This window comes from Mustela nivalis (assembly GCF_964662115.1).
Source record: "Mustela nivalis genome assembly, chromosome: 9".
NCBI classification, from domain to species: Eukaryota; Metazoa; Chordata; class Mammalia; order Carnivora; family Mustelidae; genus Mustela; species Mustela nivalis.
In genome coordinates, this window is record NC_139028.1 from 41,567,486 (window position 1) to 41,583,838 (window position 16,353).

Genomic DNA, 16,353 nt, shown 5'->3' on the forward strand with positions numbered 1-16,353 from the left:
TGTATGAAGTATTGATAAGAAATAGGGTTATCTCCATCTTACATTTTGATAGAAAGTATGATTGGTGCACGTGGTAGCTCAGTCATCCAATCTTGGTTTCAGCTTGGGTCATGATCTCATGGGTCATGAGACTGAGCCCCAAGTGGGCTCAGTGATCAGCAGAGAGTCTGTTTGAAGATTCTCTGCCTTCACCCTCCTGCTCACTCATACATGTCCTCTCTCTCCCTCAAATAAATAAATAAATCTTTTTTAAAAGTGACAGAAAGTAAGGCAAAGGAAAGTTGGGTGTATTGCCAAATTTACACAGATAATATTATCTAGATCCAGGATTTGGAACTCATGTAATTTATCTGGAGTCAAAAAACTTGATCTCTAAACTCTACTTTATTGGGACCTGAAAAGCTATGATAACAAAAGAAATAAAATAATTAATTTTGACTGTACATCCAGAAAACTACTTCACAAAATTGACTAGCATTCAATATAAGGCACAGAATATTTAAATTTTACAAGCTTATTTTTTTTCTTTCAGATATTTACTCATCATGTTACCTCACCTGCATATGCTAAACATCATGAAGGCAAAATATTAGCAAGTCGGAGCCCTTGATCACCATATGCTTACATTAAAGTAGGAAAAACAACTATATTAACAAATAAGTAAAGTAAAAGTGTTATCCAAGTGTTTTCCTGATATAAAAAGAATAAGTGTTAACCAGTCATCTTTGCTATAGCAACTATCTTAATTCTTAAGTTTGCCCAAATGAATTTTCAGAGAAATAAATATAACAAGGAGTAAGTGAGTATTAGAGTTCTAGTTCTAAACTCTTATGTGGTCTTCTCTATTAAAAAGTTTGACTGGTCCAGTCCTTAACCACAAGAATTTATGTCAATCTAGATGATGGTAAAAATCTTAGTGAGGTTAAGGGAACTTAACTCTTTTAATTTCTAAGCATCTTCTTTCTCTTAACTTAAATGAAATAGGAGCAACTTCTAATCTGATTCTGGGGTTTAGTATTAGGGTACTGCCTTGTCCACACAGGCATAAGAAATATCTCAACATTAATATTCTGTTTCCACCTCTCTGATACCTGACTATCTTTCAGTTCATTTTCAACTCAAGCAAAAAAAAAAAAAAAAAAAAAAAAAAAAAAAAAAAATTGTGCTGCTTTTTTGGTCCCACAAATCCCAATAAATTACATTCAAGATTAAGTAAATTATAAAATACATGTAGCTAAGAGACTATGTTCATACCTATATAATATATATCTATCATATATGCATTATATATGTATTATATATAATATATGAACTAAATATATGGATATCTAGTTATATGGATATATCTAGATATATGAAGATATATATATGTGTGTGTGTATATATATATACACACACACATATATATATATCTAGGCATATGGATATATATATATGAACTAGATAAATGGATACATTTTATGTGTACTATCAAGCAGGTGGATGCATGGAATAGGATGACCTTTATCTTAATAAATACAGTGTTCACTGAGGTGAATTTCTGTCAAGATGTTCACAGAGTTTAACAAAAGTCCTTATTTTAGAGCTTAGACCAAATTGCTTGTTCCCATTAAGAAAGACCTTTATGGCCTTTCTACATTTCCTTCCACAAAACTAAAAGCAGACTAAGCACTGGTGACAGCACTTGGTAAAAGTGATTGTAGTGACATTTTAGATCTGTCAAGTCTTTCTGTAACTACTTCGCCGTAGGTAGCCTAATGAGACACAGTGCATAGTAACACAGTTAGAAAAACCCTTTAGAACTCTTGTTACAGTCATTTGAAGGGGGTTATAACTCTGAAGGCCATCATTTCCTGCTGGGTAGTGGAATCTTTTGGTAGCTATTGAATTGTAGCAAAATGTCTTGAAAGCAATTCTTTTTCAGTCATAACCACAGAAAGACTTAGATACACTGGGTTTCTGTTGATAATGAATAAAGCTTGGTTGGCATCTCTGGAACTGGAATTGAAATTCAGGGCACTCATTTCTAAAAATTCGAAGGCTTATTTAAAAAAAAAAAAACTCAATATTTCTTTGCATATAAAGTATAATTTGCAATGAACAGACTTAGACTATTTCTTAAATCAGTTAGGTTTTTAATACCATAACCTTGCATTTTCTTTCACAGTAAGGTTGCAACTACTGAGAATGATGCTGGTGATTGGACATTTCTTATGGAAAGATGATTGCAAATAGATATAGATTAAAAAAACTGAATATACAAAGTTCCTGATTTCAGGGAACTCAAAGGAAAAAAAATTGTCTGTCATTTCAGTAAATATTTATTGAGAATTAACTTTATGTAATGAAGGTCCTACGGTAAGAGCAATGGTCAAGGCATGATTGCTGTCTCAAAATAGTTCAAACTATAGTAAAGAAGTAAGATATAATATAGTTATAGCACAGGGCAGAATAAAATAAATGTGAAAATGTAGATGTCACATTTAAACATCTGTTATTTGTTATATTATTTATATCCCCTGACTTTTCATGAAAATATTCAAAGAAACTCACTATATATGAGTTTGTATGTGTTTGTATGACTGAATGTTTCATTTTTCTGTAGGATTCTTATAAGCCTGGAATAAAAGGAAGATGTAAGGGTACAAATAATTCATTTTAGCTTATGGAAAGAGTTTCTTGTATTTTTATCTCTAAAAGGAAATATCCATGTAATCATGTAAGATTCTATACCAGATATTGGTCATCTATGTGAGCACTATCTTCTTCATCTTTGAAGTTAAATTAGAAATGATTTTATTAAGATTTTTTTGTTTATTATCTCCAAAAAAATTAGTGCATGTCATTAAACCATAAAAAGTCTGAATGACCTCACTTAAGGTAGACCATTAATGTATTTTTCTATTAAATTGTACATGCTTGGAAATTGGAATGGTAGTAAAAAAAATGCTGTATATACAACACCAAGAGAAAGAAGTGAATAGATCGTGTCTGCAATGGAAAAATTTAACATATTGGTGTAGCTTTTAATTTTAACATTAGGATTGAAAAAAAGAGAGAGTATGTGTTTTTTCCTTGTGCAAGATAATTAGTAAAATATAGGGCTATGAAATGGATCACATCTTGTACTATAACATTTACGATACTGTTTAGTTTTTTAAAACACAGGCCATGTAATACTTCAAATATATTTATTTTTAACTCCACTGGGTATCTGATTCTCCAAATCAAATATTATCTGGATTCTTTTTAATTCTGATTGTGTGTCCCATGCATTCCCTTAACCATTTAAGAACAAACTAATCAAAAACAGGAAAAAAGTATTCCTTTTGTTTTCAACATATATTATCAAAGTTTTTTTTTTTCTTTTTAAAGTAGGTTTGAGATACATATTTCCAGGTATGAATAAATAAGCCATGAGGATAATAAGTTCAGCCTAGGGAATATAGCCAATGATATTGCAATAATGTTATATGATGACAGATGGTAGTTACATTCATCTTGAGCATAGCATAATGTGTAGGTTTATTTAATCACTGTAGCATACATCTGAAACTAATTTAACATTGTGTGCCAACTAAACTTCAATAGAAAAAGGGAATATCTGAATATAATGTTAAAAAAAATTAAAAAGAAAAAAAAATCTCTGAAACTAGTATAATACTGTGTGTTAATTAATTTTAAAGAAAATAAAAATTTTCAAAAGACTGGAAAATCACCATTTTCTTGCAAGTAGATTTAGTTAACAAACAGAAATACAAAATTTACTCCAAAATATAGGAGAATGGAGGCACAGAAAGGTTAAGGAATTTCCTCAACATTACACAGATAGTTAGCACCAAAGGCTGATTTAAATCTGGTGGGTATCTCCAGCACCTTTGCTCTTATATGCTGTGCCTCCCTTCCAATGATATTTTATTTCTGTTACTCACTATAGTCATTAATTACAGTCACATTTCACAAGAGGAGGATTGCTGGTTTCATAGAATTATCCTGCATATCTCCCTTCTTCAATATAAAATTTATAATAAACTTTACAATATAAAATTTATAATAAACTTTACAGTGCATAATCAACTGAATTTGTTTAGACTAGAAGTACAGCAATTCTATTTCAAAGTAGAAAGTTAAACCACATAGAACCCACTTTCTCCTTAAGAATATCATAGCAACAGGGATCTTGCCTCTAAACCTAGTTAATGCCAAGATATAATAGCTTCTCAAAGAATGAAGGAACTGAATGAACTATAGTCTCATAATAAAACTTGCCTAATCATGTATTTACCACTTATTAAATACATACCATTTATCTATCATTTTGCTAAGTTGATTATATGCATTATCCACGATCCCCTCAACAACACTGCAAATAATATATCATTACTAATATGCTGTACGGGAAAAAACAAACAAACAAAACAAAAACAAAAAACCCAGAAACTGAAATGTTACATAACTTGGGCAAAATCACACAGTGATTAAGACGCAGAGCTGTAATCCAAACCTAGCTCCATCCATTACTGCACTTTGGAGTTGCTTACAGGGAGTACTTTTTTTCTGAGTGCCTTTTAAAAGGAAACCCATGAGTTTAATGTGAACTTAATCCAGGTTATCTCAAGATGAGTTTAATTCCATTATCATTTCAGTTCAAATTCAATTCATACAGGAGCAATTAACATACTATATTATCCATATTTTCTACATTAATTATCATTGACAGAACAGACCCTGGAACAAAGAGAAAATATTAAATTTTCTTTTCCAGTTGAGCATAATCATAAAGATGGTTTCATTTTAGAATAGGTCAGATAAGCAAAGCCTTCATGTATAGCCAGCATCCCAAAGTTGCCTCCTGAATTTAGTTATATCTTATTGAATCCTAGTATTTCAACCTCCACGGTTTGAACAATTCACAAATACAAGTCTAGAATATATAATCTCTCTGATAACCTGGAGGTTTGTTGTTGTTGTTTTTTTTTTCCTCAGATTTTGTTTCAGATCATCACATGAGAGATAAGTTACCAGTCATGTTTGAGATTCAAGCTTTATTCTACTCCCAGCAGGATGGATAGCTTCATCCATGAAATTGTGGAAGGGATTAAGAGATACCCTTTGTTGTTTCTTTTGACATGTTTCAGTCAAGTAGATGGAAAGCAACTTGTAAGAGAGAACTCTCACCCACTGTTACATATTGAAGAGCCAGACACTGTGAAGTGACTTAAATTTTACCTTTTTTCTTTAGCCCACACTGCTTCCTAAGAAGAATTTCCTTCCTTTCCTCTTTTCTTGGTGAGTAGAAACTTCATTCCATACCTCTCAGAACAAGTTTATTTTTATTGTTCAGTTAAATGCTATGGGGAGAATCAAAAGTCCGTATTTGAAATATAAAGTGAACTTGTATTTGTGCATTTTTCTTGATCTCACTGTACTTGCTAGCCATTTTTATCTGGAATGGATTACTTTGGTTTAGGAATTTAGAACTTTCCTAATAGTTCTTTAAATCTACATGTTGGATTAAAAATCAATTTTTCTTTGAGAACAGAAATATACTCACCCAAAGGAAGACTTAACTTTGTCATTATATTTCATCCATTTTCTGTTTTGTTATCAAAATTTCTACTACCTACTGGAATAATCAGATTGTCTTACTTGGCTATATTCCTATGATGATCACTACAGTATTTAAGAATTCTTTCACTCTTCAAGTATATTTTCTTAGCAAATGCTAAGACGTGTTTTAGTAGTTTCAATTTTTTTCAATATCTTTCTGCTTTTATCTACTTTAGAAATGAATTGTTTTTGAAATTTCATTATGACACACTCTTTATATACTCAAAATTTAGAATTATTTTTCCTCTTTAATCTTTCCATTTACAATATGACAATACAATTACCATTATTTATTTTATTTATTTCCTCTTTGAGACAAATGGGTTTTATAGCATTTTTGATATTTTTAAAATTAACATAAAATGCATTATTTGTTTCAGCAGTACAGGTCTGTGATTCATCAATATTACACAACTCAAAGTGCTCACCATAGTACATATCCTCCCCAATGTCCATCACCCAGCCACCCCATCCTTGCCTCTCCACTCCCTTTCAGCAACCCTCAGTTTCTGAGATTAAGAGTCTCTTATGGTTTGTCTCCCTCTCTGGTTTTGTCTTGTTTCATTTTTCCATCCCTTCCCTTATGATCCTCTATCTTGTCTCTCAAGTTCCTCATATCAGTGAGATCATATGATAATTATCTTTCTCTAATTGACTTATGTAGCTTAGCCTAATACCCTCTAGTTCTATCCATGTCCTTGCAAATTGTAAGGTTTCAGGGGTTTTGATGGCTGCATAATATTCTATTGTGTGAGTGTGAGTATAATCTCACATCTTCTGGAGTGTCGGAGCCGCTGCCGCCAAGTCCGGATTCAGTCTCGCGCGCCGCTGACGCTCGCCCTCCCGACGTGCACTCCCGATTCCTTTTGGTTCTAAGTCCAAAATGGCAACTCTCAAAGACCAGCTGATACAGAATCTTCTTAAGGAAGAACATGTCCCCCAAAATAAGATTACAGTTGTTGGGGTTGGTGCTGTTGGCATGGCTTGTGCCATCAGTATCTTAATGAAGGACTTGGCAGATGAACTTGCTCTTGTGGATGTCATGGAAGACAAACTGAAGGGAGAAATGATGGATCTCCAGCATGGAAGCCTTTTCCTTAGAACACCAAAAATTGTCTCTGGCAAAGACTATAATGTGACCGCAAACTCCAAGTTGGTTATTATCACAGCTGGGGCACGTCAGCAAGAGGGAGAAAGCTGTCTTAATTTGGTCCAGCGTAACGTGAACATCTTTAAGTTCATCATTCCTAATGTTGTCAAATACAGCCCAAACTGCAAGTTGCTTGTTGTTTCCAATCCAGTGGATATCTTGACCTATGTGGCTTGGAAGATAAGTGGCTTTCCCAAAAACCGTGTTATTGGAAGTGGTTGCAATCTGGATTCAGCCCGGTTCCGTTACCTAATGGGGGAAAGGTTGGGAGTTCACCCGTTAAGCTGTCACGGGTGGATCCTCGGGGAGCATGGAGACTCCAGTGTGCCTGTATAGAGTGGAGTAAACATTGCTGGTGTGTCTCTGAAGAATCTGCACCCTGACTTAGGCACGGATGCAGATAAGGAACAGTGGAAAGAGGTTCACAAACAGGTGGTTGACAGTGCCTATGAGGTAATCAAACTGAAAGGCTACACTTCCTGGGCCATTGGACTGTCTGTGGCAGATTTGGCAGAAAGTATAATGAAGAATCTTAGGCGGGTGCATCCAATTTCCACCATGATTAAGGGTCTTTATGGAATTAAAGACGATGTCTTCCTTAGTGTTCCTTGCATCTTGGGACAGAATGGAATTTCAGATGTTGTGAAGGTGACTCTAACTACTGAGGAAGAGGCCCGTTTGAAGAAGAGTGCAGATACACTCTGGGGGATCCAAAAGGAGCTGCAGTTTTAAAGTTTTCTAATGTACCACTTCCCTGTCTAGACTACGACAGGGTTTTAGTTGGAGGTTGTGTACATTGTCCTTATTATCTGATCTGTTACTTAAATAATATCAAAATGGCATAAAGAAAAAACATCAGTTTCCTAAATTTCTAAATAGGAATGGTTCAGTAAACCCTGCAGCTATACCCTGATGCTGGATGATACCTGCCTTTATAGTCCTAAATGGGTTCATCTCAGAGGCACCACTGCCAATATTGCATATGCAGCAGGTGCTCTTTAAACCAGATGAGTATTTCCTGTGTGTTCTAGGACTTCAGGTTCCTTCACCCAACATGCCTAGTCCATCTTTTCCAGTCAGTCACATCCTGGGCTCCAACGTATAAATTCATTATTGCATGTATCGTGTGTAACTGTTCGAAAGGATCTTACTTCGTGTACCATGTTTGTCAGAATATAGTGTACATTGCCATATAATGTAAAAAGACCATACAACCAACTAAGTGTTGTTGTACCAACTAAAATACCAAATAAAATTTGAACAGTAACTTTTTTTTGAAAAAAAAAAATCTCACATCTTCTTTATCCATTCATCAGTTGATGGTCATCAAGTCTCTTTTCATAGCTTGGCTATAGTGAATATTGTAGCTATAAAAATTGGGAGCACGTGCCCCTTTGGATCACTATATTTGTATCTTTGGGGTAAATATGGAGTAGAGTAATTGCTGGGTCTTACGGTAGCCCTAATTTCAAATTTTTGAGGATCCTCCATACTGTTTTCCAGAGTGGCTGTACCAGCTTGCATTCTCACCAACAATGTAGGAGTGCTCCCTTTTCTCTGCATCCTCGCCAACACCCTTTGTTTCCTTACTTGTTAATTTTGGCCAGTCTGACTGGTGTGAGGTGGTATCTCACTGTGGTATTGATTTGTCTTTTTCTGATGCCAAGTGATGTTGAACACTTTTTCATGTGTCTGTTGGCCATTTGTTTGTTTGTTTGTTTGTTTTGTTTTGTTTTTTTGTTTTGTTTTGTTTTACTTTTTTTTTTTTTTTTGTGAGTCATCTACTTTTATTATCTGGATTTCTTAGTTTCCGTAAAGTCTGACCTCCTGAATCAGTTTGGATGGTTGTCTCATCCTAACTCAAACTGTATTAAAGATTAAAAACAAAACAAAACAAAACAAAAAAAACCTTCAATCTCATGAAGAAGCAGCTCATGGCAGTGCTTGCAGAGAATGTGTTTTATTCACACTGTCTCCATGATTTTCTCCATTTTTCCCTACTCTGCCCTTTCCCTCTGGCCAGTTTGTCTTCCACCCCCTGCTGACTGTGTGATGGCTGCCCACAGTGGGGGCACTGCTTTTCTTTTTTTTTTTTTTTTAATATAATTTTTTATTTTTTATAAACATATATTTTTATCCCCAGGGGTACAGGTCTGTGAATCACCAGGTTTACACACTTCACAGCACTCACCAAAACACATACCCTCCCCAATGTCCATAATACCACCCCCTTCTCCCAAACCCCCTCCCCTCAGTTTGTTTTGTGAGATTAAGAGTCACTTATGGTTTGTCTCCCTCCCAATCCCATCTTCTTTCATTTATTCTTCTCGTACCCACTTAAGCCCCCATGTTGCATCACCACTTCCTTATATCAGGGAGATCATATGATAGTTGTCTTTCTCTGCTTGACTTATTTCGCTAAGCATGATATGCTCTAGTTCCATCCATGTTGTTGCAAATGGCAAGATTTCATTTCTTTTGATGACTGCATAGTATTCCATTGTGTATATATACCACATCTTCTTGATCCATTCATCTGTTGATGGACATCTAGGTTCTTTCCATAGTTTGGCTATTGTGGACATTGCTGCTATAAACATTCGAGTACACGTGCCCCTTTGGATCACTACGTTTGTATCTTTAGGGTAAATACCCAATAGTGCAATTGCTGGGTCATAGGGCAGTTCTATTTTCAACATTTTGAGGAACCTCCATGCTGTTTTCCAGAGACGTTGCACCAGCTTGCATTCCCACCAACAGCATAGGAGGGTTTCCCTTTCTCTGCATCCTCATCAGCACCTGTTGTTTCCTGACTTGTTAATTTTAGCTATGGGACAGAGAAAATCTTAAGCAGGCTCCTGCTGAAAGCAGAGCCCAATATGGGGCTTGATCCCAGGACTTTGATATCATGACCTCAGTCAAAATCAAGAGTTGGACACTTAACTAACTAAGCCACCCAGATGTCCCGTAAACTCAGTACATTCAAGAACAGAAAACAATCTACCTTTTCTAATAGAAATAAACAAACACAAAGAAGCAGACAAAATGAGGAGACAGAAAATTTATCCCAATTAAAGAACAGGAAAAAGCCATGGCTCTGATTAACAGATCACCTAAACATTAAAAAAAAAAAAAAAAGTGGCTTGGCTTTCAATGACACACTGAACCTGATATATTTAACAGATATATTCAGAACATTCCATCATAAAGCAGCAGAATACAGATTATTTTCAACTACATGTGTAACATTCTCCAGAATAGACCACATATGAGCCAACAAAACAAGCTTCAACAAATTCAAGAACATTTAAGTCATAGTGTGCATCTTTTCTGAACATAATACTATGAAAATAGAAGTTAACCACAAGATAAAGTCTGGAAAGACCACAAATACATGGAGGTTAAAAAACATGCTGCTAAGCAATGAATGAGTCAACAGAAAATAAAAGAAGAAATATAAGCATTCATGAAAACAAAGGACCATGAAAACACAATGACCCAAAATCTTTGGGATGTGGAAAAAGCTGTTGTAACAGAGAAGTTTATATCAAGACAGTTCTACTTTAAGAAGGAAGAAAAATCTCAAATAAGCATCCTAACCTTACACTTACAGGACCTAGAAAAAGAACAACAAACAAAAACCTAAAGCCAACAGAAAGAAGAAAATTAAAAACAACAACAGAGTAGATCAATGAAATCAAGAGTTAGTTCATTGAACTAGTTCTTTGAAATAAAATTATAAACTTCTAGCCAGACTTATGATGACAAGAATGGAAAGGACTCAAATAAATAAAATCACAAGTGAGAAAGAAGAAATAAGAACCAACACCACAGAAATAAAGTCAATTATAAGGGAATATTATGTAAACTTGTATTCTAACACATTGAAAAACCTAGAAAAAATGGAAATTCCTAGAAACTTACAACCTGTGAAGACTGGAACAGGAAGAAATAGAAAATTTGAACAGATCAATAACCAGCAATGAAATTGAATTAATAATAAAAAATAAAAACAAAACCTCCCAACAAACAAAAGTCCAGAACCATATGACTTTACAGGCAAATTCTAAGAAAAAGTCCAGATGACTTCACAGGCAAATTCTACCAGACATTTGAAGATATTAATACCTATTCTTCTCACCCTGTTCCAAAATAAATAAATAAACAAGTAGAAAAAGAAAGAAAACTTGGGAATTCATTCTGTGAGGCCAAAATTATCTTGATACCAAAACTGGATAAAAGCACCACTTAAAAAGAGAACTCCAGGCCAATATCACTGATGAACATAGATGCAAAAGTCTTCAATAAAATACTAGCAAACTGCATCCAACAAAACCTAAAAGTCATTTACCACAATCAAGGAGTTTTTATTTATGGGTTGTAAGTGCAGCTTAATATTCACAAATCAATCAAGGTGTTACATTTCAACAATAAGAAAAAGAATAAGAACCATATAATCATTTCAATAGATGCAGAAAAAAATTGACAAAGTATAATATTCTTTCATGATAAGAAAAAAGAAAAAAAAAAGGAAAAACCCTCAATAAAGTACGTTTAGAGGGAACATACCTTTACATAATAAAGGCCAGTTAGCAAAGACCCACAGTAGGAAAACTCAGAGCTTTTCCCATTAGGTAAGGAACAAAGACAAGGATGTCTTCTCTCACCAATTTTATTCAACATGATACTGGAAGTTGTAGCCATTGTACTTTGGCAACAACAACAACAAAATAAATAAATAAATAAATAAAAAGAATATACTTATATTAAGTGTAGTGTTTGTGATATATATTATATATATTTAAATACTATTTCCATGTAGAATGTTTCATTTCATAAAATTCATAAATAATGACCCAGTATTTTTCTTCTTCTGGGTTATCAAACCTTTAATTTTGCCCTCATAATAAGCCTTGTTATCACTAATGTTTTAAGCCTTTTGATACAATATCTTAAACCCCTTTGAAATTTTTAACAGCTGACTCCCACTGTGCAGGAAAACAAAATGTTCAGAGACAAGTTGATTTTACTTAGTTTTGTCACATGGAAATTTACTCTAACACTTTAGCAAATGTCTAAATCCTAATCTGAATATTTTAAATGTTTGAGGAAATCCATGTGTTATTCATTCAAGGGATCAGAGCAGTTAATGGCTAGGAGTAATGACTTTTCTAGATGGCAGCAATAAATTCAACTAGAATGAGAAATATAGTGTTGTTCAGCAGTAGACCAAAAAACAAGTCTTCTAAATAGTGTTGATATATTTTGGGTATGAAGAATTATTTCAGGTCTATTTAGAATCCAGGTGTTAGTCATATGCTAAGATGGGGGAAATCAATAAAAATAAAATTTGGATGCTAAAAATAACGATTGTATTTCATACATTTTTTCTAAACTCAATTATTTGTATTGAAAAAAAATCTCAGAATAATAGTATCAAAAGAAAAAATATTAATAATAGGCTTAAAAGGAAAATATGTTATGAAAATATATTGTAGAATGTATAATTTAATTGATTTGCAAGATAGGTTTGGTAAAGAGCAGGTTTGCTGTAGAGTTATGAGATCACCATGTTGTTCACCTGAAATTAATGGAACATTGTGTGTCAATTATACTTCAATTAAAAAAAGAACAAATATAAGTCAGAATGTAAAACTGCTTTTGTGGAATTCAAGAAGTTGAACATAGCTACTGAGATAACCATGTTATATTCCATAGGAAATAGCCAACAGTTACCCCAGCTATTGTGTTAGAACAAGCTATTTGAAATTATCAGGAACTTGACTAGCTATATAGGATTACCAATAAGCTTCTATAGACTTCAATGGTCTATGACAAAAGGGAATGCTTAAATATTGAACACAGGGTAAAAGAGAGCTTTAGAATTTTAGAGTTTGACAATTTTAGGACACCCAAGGTACAAGTAGCTTGGGAAGTTGATAGTCTGGTGTTACATGATATTCTATTCCTTTTTAAAACTTCGGCCTTGAGTCTGAAAGAAGAATATCATTTACCACTTACAACCTCCACTGCAACCCCTACAACTCCACCCCTTTCTTCCATCAGCTATTGTAAAGGACCATCCCTAATGTTCAACAAGGCAGAGATCTTATTAACTCTAGGACACATCAGATACATTACTTGTAATTAATATGGTGCTAAAATTAACAACATAATGTCCAGGAAGGACTTTGTACTGACACACAGACAAAACAGAAACCTCTTAGAAGAGGCCTTGACCACTTCAGGCATAGGCTCCTGTGAGTGGTACACAGTTGTAGAGGGTTGATATCTGTTTCATTTTTGTTCTAATTGTTCTTCTATTGGAAGTTCATTCTTGTCTTTTGAGCTCTGGTTATTGAAATCAATCTTATTTATCATGACCCAGCTGTACCACATGTACCCACATAATGTCTTCCTGCATTATTTAGCTTGCAGACTCTCTACACAACCAGAAGGATGATATTTATAAAGTATACATACCATGGCTTATGGCTTCATGTCCTCTGTTTAAGAAACAAACTTAAACTGATACTTTGTTAAAATGTGCAAGTTCCTGTACAATCCCTCTTTGGGTTCTTAGCTTTGCCACTTCTTGTTATGAACATTACATTCAAGCACCAAGTCCTAGCTCTTGGAGTTCTTCCCCAACCCCCCTTAAAATGTCAATTTATTTCTAATGTCTCTACCCATCTGTCATACTCATACAAGATAGCACAGAGTCGCTAACACTGTCTCCATGAACTCTTCCCAAACACACACACACACACACATACACACAAACACATTTGTGTGCCTACATTCATCACTTAAATATATTTTTTTTTTATTTCAAGGAAACATCTTATTGTACTTTGCATAGAATAGGTATTTGTTGAAAGACTGAGTATTTTCTGTGTATTTGAAAATTCATTTTGAGTTTTTAGAATAAGGGGATCAGAATTGTTTTATTATTATTACCCAGAGCTTCATACATTACTTAGTATACAATAAACTTTGACCAATATTTGATGATTTAGGAAAAAAAAACAAAAACAAATAACCTTTTAATAGTCATGAAAATGTCCCTCTCTAGCAAAAGAACTTAAACTGCTTTAAATTGGAGACAATCTTTCCATCCTTTTTCACAGTCTTAACACTTACAATAGCTTCAACTCTCAATAAAAGTTGATTGGATTAAATGGAATTTGCTGCCAGTCATTCCCTTAAATATCATTTACTGTACACCCACAGGATACTTAGACTTCCACTAGAAATTTATCTTATTTAAATCCTTTTCACTACAGAAACACATTTTGTAGAAAGTGTTGATGATGTGACTTCTATTGAGAAAAATAAATGATATGCAATAGAGTCCTTACTGAATACATGCTTTTATAAAAACATCTGGAAAATCTCCCAAATTAAACAATATTTTTTATTGTTGTTGTTGTTATAGTGTTGCTATTGTTCAACATAAGGAAAAAGCTAAACAGATGATTTAAAAATTATTAAAAAGCTAAACATATTATTAAAAAATATTAACAGAATATTTTTGAATAGTCACATTTTATAATGAAATTATTTAGGAATTAATAGAATATATAATTCACTATGACAGTGTTTAAACTTAGAAGAGAGACAGAGAGGGAGAGAACAGTTGACTTAGAGGGTTTAAAAACATGATTCATGAGAAAAGAAAACATAGACCAGTAAAATATCATATGGCTTCTCTGTGATTGATATCCCATTCATTTTTCCCATTTCCATGTTTTTCATTATGTGTAACTAGTATTTAATGCCAATGACAATACAAATAATTCAAGTAGTGGCTTTCAATTCCTATCATCTTTAAATACCTGATAACCACATTCAGTTTTCTTGAATACAAGATGCTTTGAATTATTTAATTAGTATTTATTATTTTTTTAAAGATTTTATTTATTTATTTGACAGATCTCAAGTAGGCAGAGAGGCAGGCAGGGAGAGAGGAGGAAGCAGGCTCTCCGTGGAGCAGAGAGCCCAATGCAGGACTTGATCCCAGGACCCTGGGATCATGACCTGAGTGAAGGCAGAGGCTTAACCCACTGAGCCACACAGGCACTCCTCAAAAATGAATGAAATACCTATATGTGAGACAGGAATCCATCAAAATCCTTGAGAAGAACACAGGCAGCAACCTCTTCGACCTCAGCCACAGCAGCTTCTTCCTGGAAACACCACCAAAGGCAAGGGAAGCAAGGGCAAAAATTAACTATTGGGATTTCATAAAAACAAAAGGCTTTTGCAAAAGACAACTGGCAGAACTGGAGAAGATATTTGCAAATGACATATCCAATAAAGGGCTAATATCTAAAATCTATGAATAACTTAGCAAACCCAACACTCAAAGAACAAGTAATCCAACCAAGAAATGGGCAGAAAACATGAACAGACACTTTTGCATAGAAGACTTCCAAATGGCCAACAGACACATGAAAAAGTGTTCAACATCACTTGGCATCAGGGAAATGCAAATCAAAACCATAATGATATACCACCTTATACTAATCAGAATGGCTAAACTTAACAAGTCAGGAAACAACAGATGTTGGCAAGCATGTGGGTTAAGAGGAACCCTCCTACACTGTTGGTGGGAATGCAAGCTGGTGCAGCCAGCTTGGAAAACAGTATGGAGGTTCCTCAAAAAGTTGAAAATGGAACTATCCTATGACCCAGCAATTGAACCACTGAGTATTTACCCTAAAGATACAAAGTGATCTGAAGGGACATGATTATAGCATAAATGTCCACAATAGCCAAACTATGGAAAGAACCTAGATGTCCTCCCACAGATGAATGGATAAAGAAGAGGTGGTATATATATACACAATGGAATAGTATGCAGCCATCAAAAGAAATGAAATCTTGTCATTTGCAATGACATGGATAGAATTAGAGGGTATTATACTAAACAAAATAAGTCAATCAGAAAAAGAAAATTATCATATGATCTCTCTGATATGAGGAATTTGAGAGGCAGGCTGGGGGGTTGTGGGGGGTAGGGAAGGAAAAAAAATGAAACAAGATGGGATCGGGAGGGACATAAACCATAAGAGACTCTTAATCTCATAAAACAAACTGACAGATGCTGGGGTTGGGGAGGTAGGGATAAGGTGGCTGGGTTATGGACATTAGGGAGGGTATGTGCTGTGGTGAGTGCTGTGAAATGTGTAAGCCTGATGATTTACAGACCTGTATGCCTGGGACAAATAATACATTGTATGTTAATATTAAAAATTGAGAATACAAAAAAAAATAATATGTATGTTGAATGGCATATTATTCAGCCAGAAGAAGAAGGAGAAGAGGAAGAAGGAGGAGAAGAAAGAAAAAGAAAAAAAAAAGTAAGAAATAAAGAAAGAAAAAGCGAGAGAGAGGGGGATAAAGAAGGGAAGAAAGGATGTAAAGGAAAGAAATCCTGCCAGCTGCAATAACATGGATGAATCTGGAAGACATTATGCTAAGTGAAATAAGCCAAATAACAGAAACAGAGAATGGAATGACAACTGCTAGGAGTGGAGGAAAAAAGGAACTGAGAAGATGTAGATCAGAAGGTACACATTTTCAGTTAT

At 34.3% G+C, this 16,353-nt stretch overlaps 1 pseudogene across 1 annotated transcript; it reads left to right on the forward strand.

Annotated features, from left to right (window-relative positions):
• The first annotated feature begins 6,392 nt into the window (after positions 1-6,392).
• On the forward strand, positions 6,393-7,585 carry LOC309840583 (L-lactate dehydrogenase A chain pseudogene; annotated as a pseudogene). Its single transcript has one exon. The product of its transcript is annotated as an L-lactate dehydrogenase A chain pseudogene (transcript).
• Positions 7,586-16,353: the final 8,768 nt, after the last annotated feature.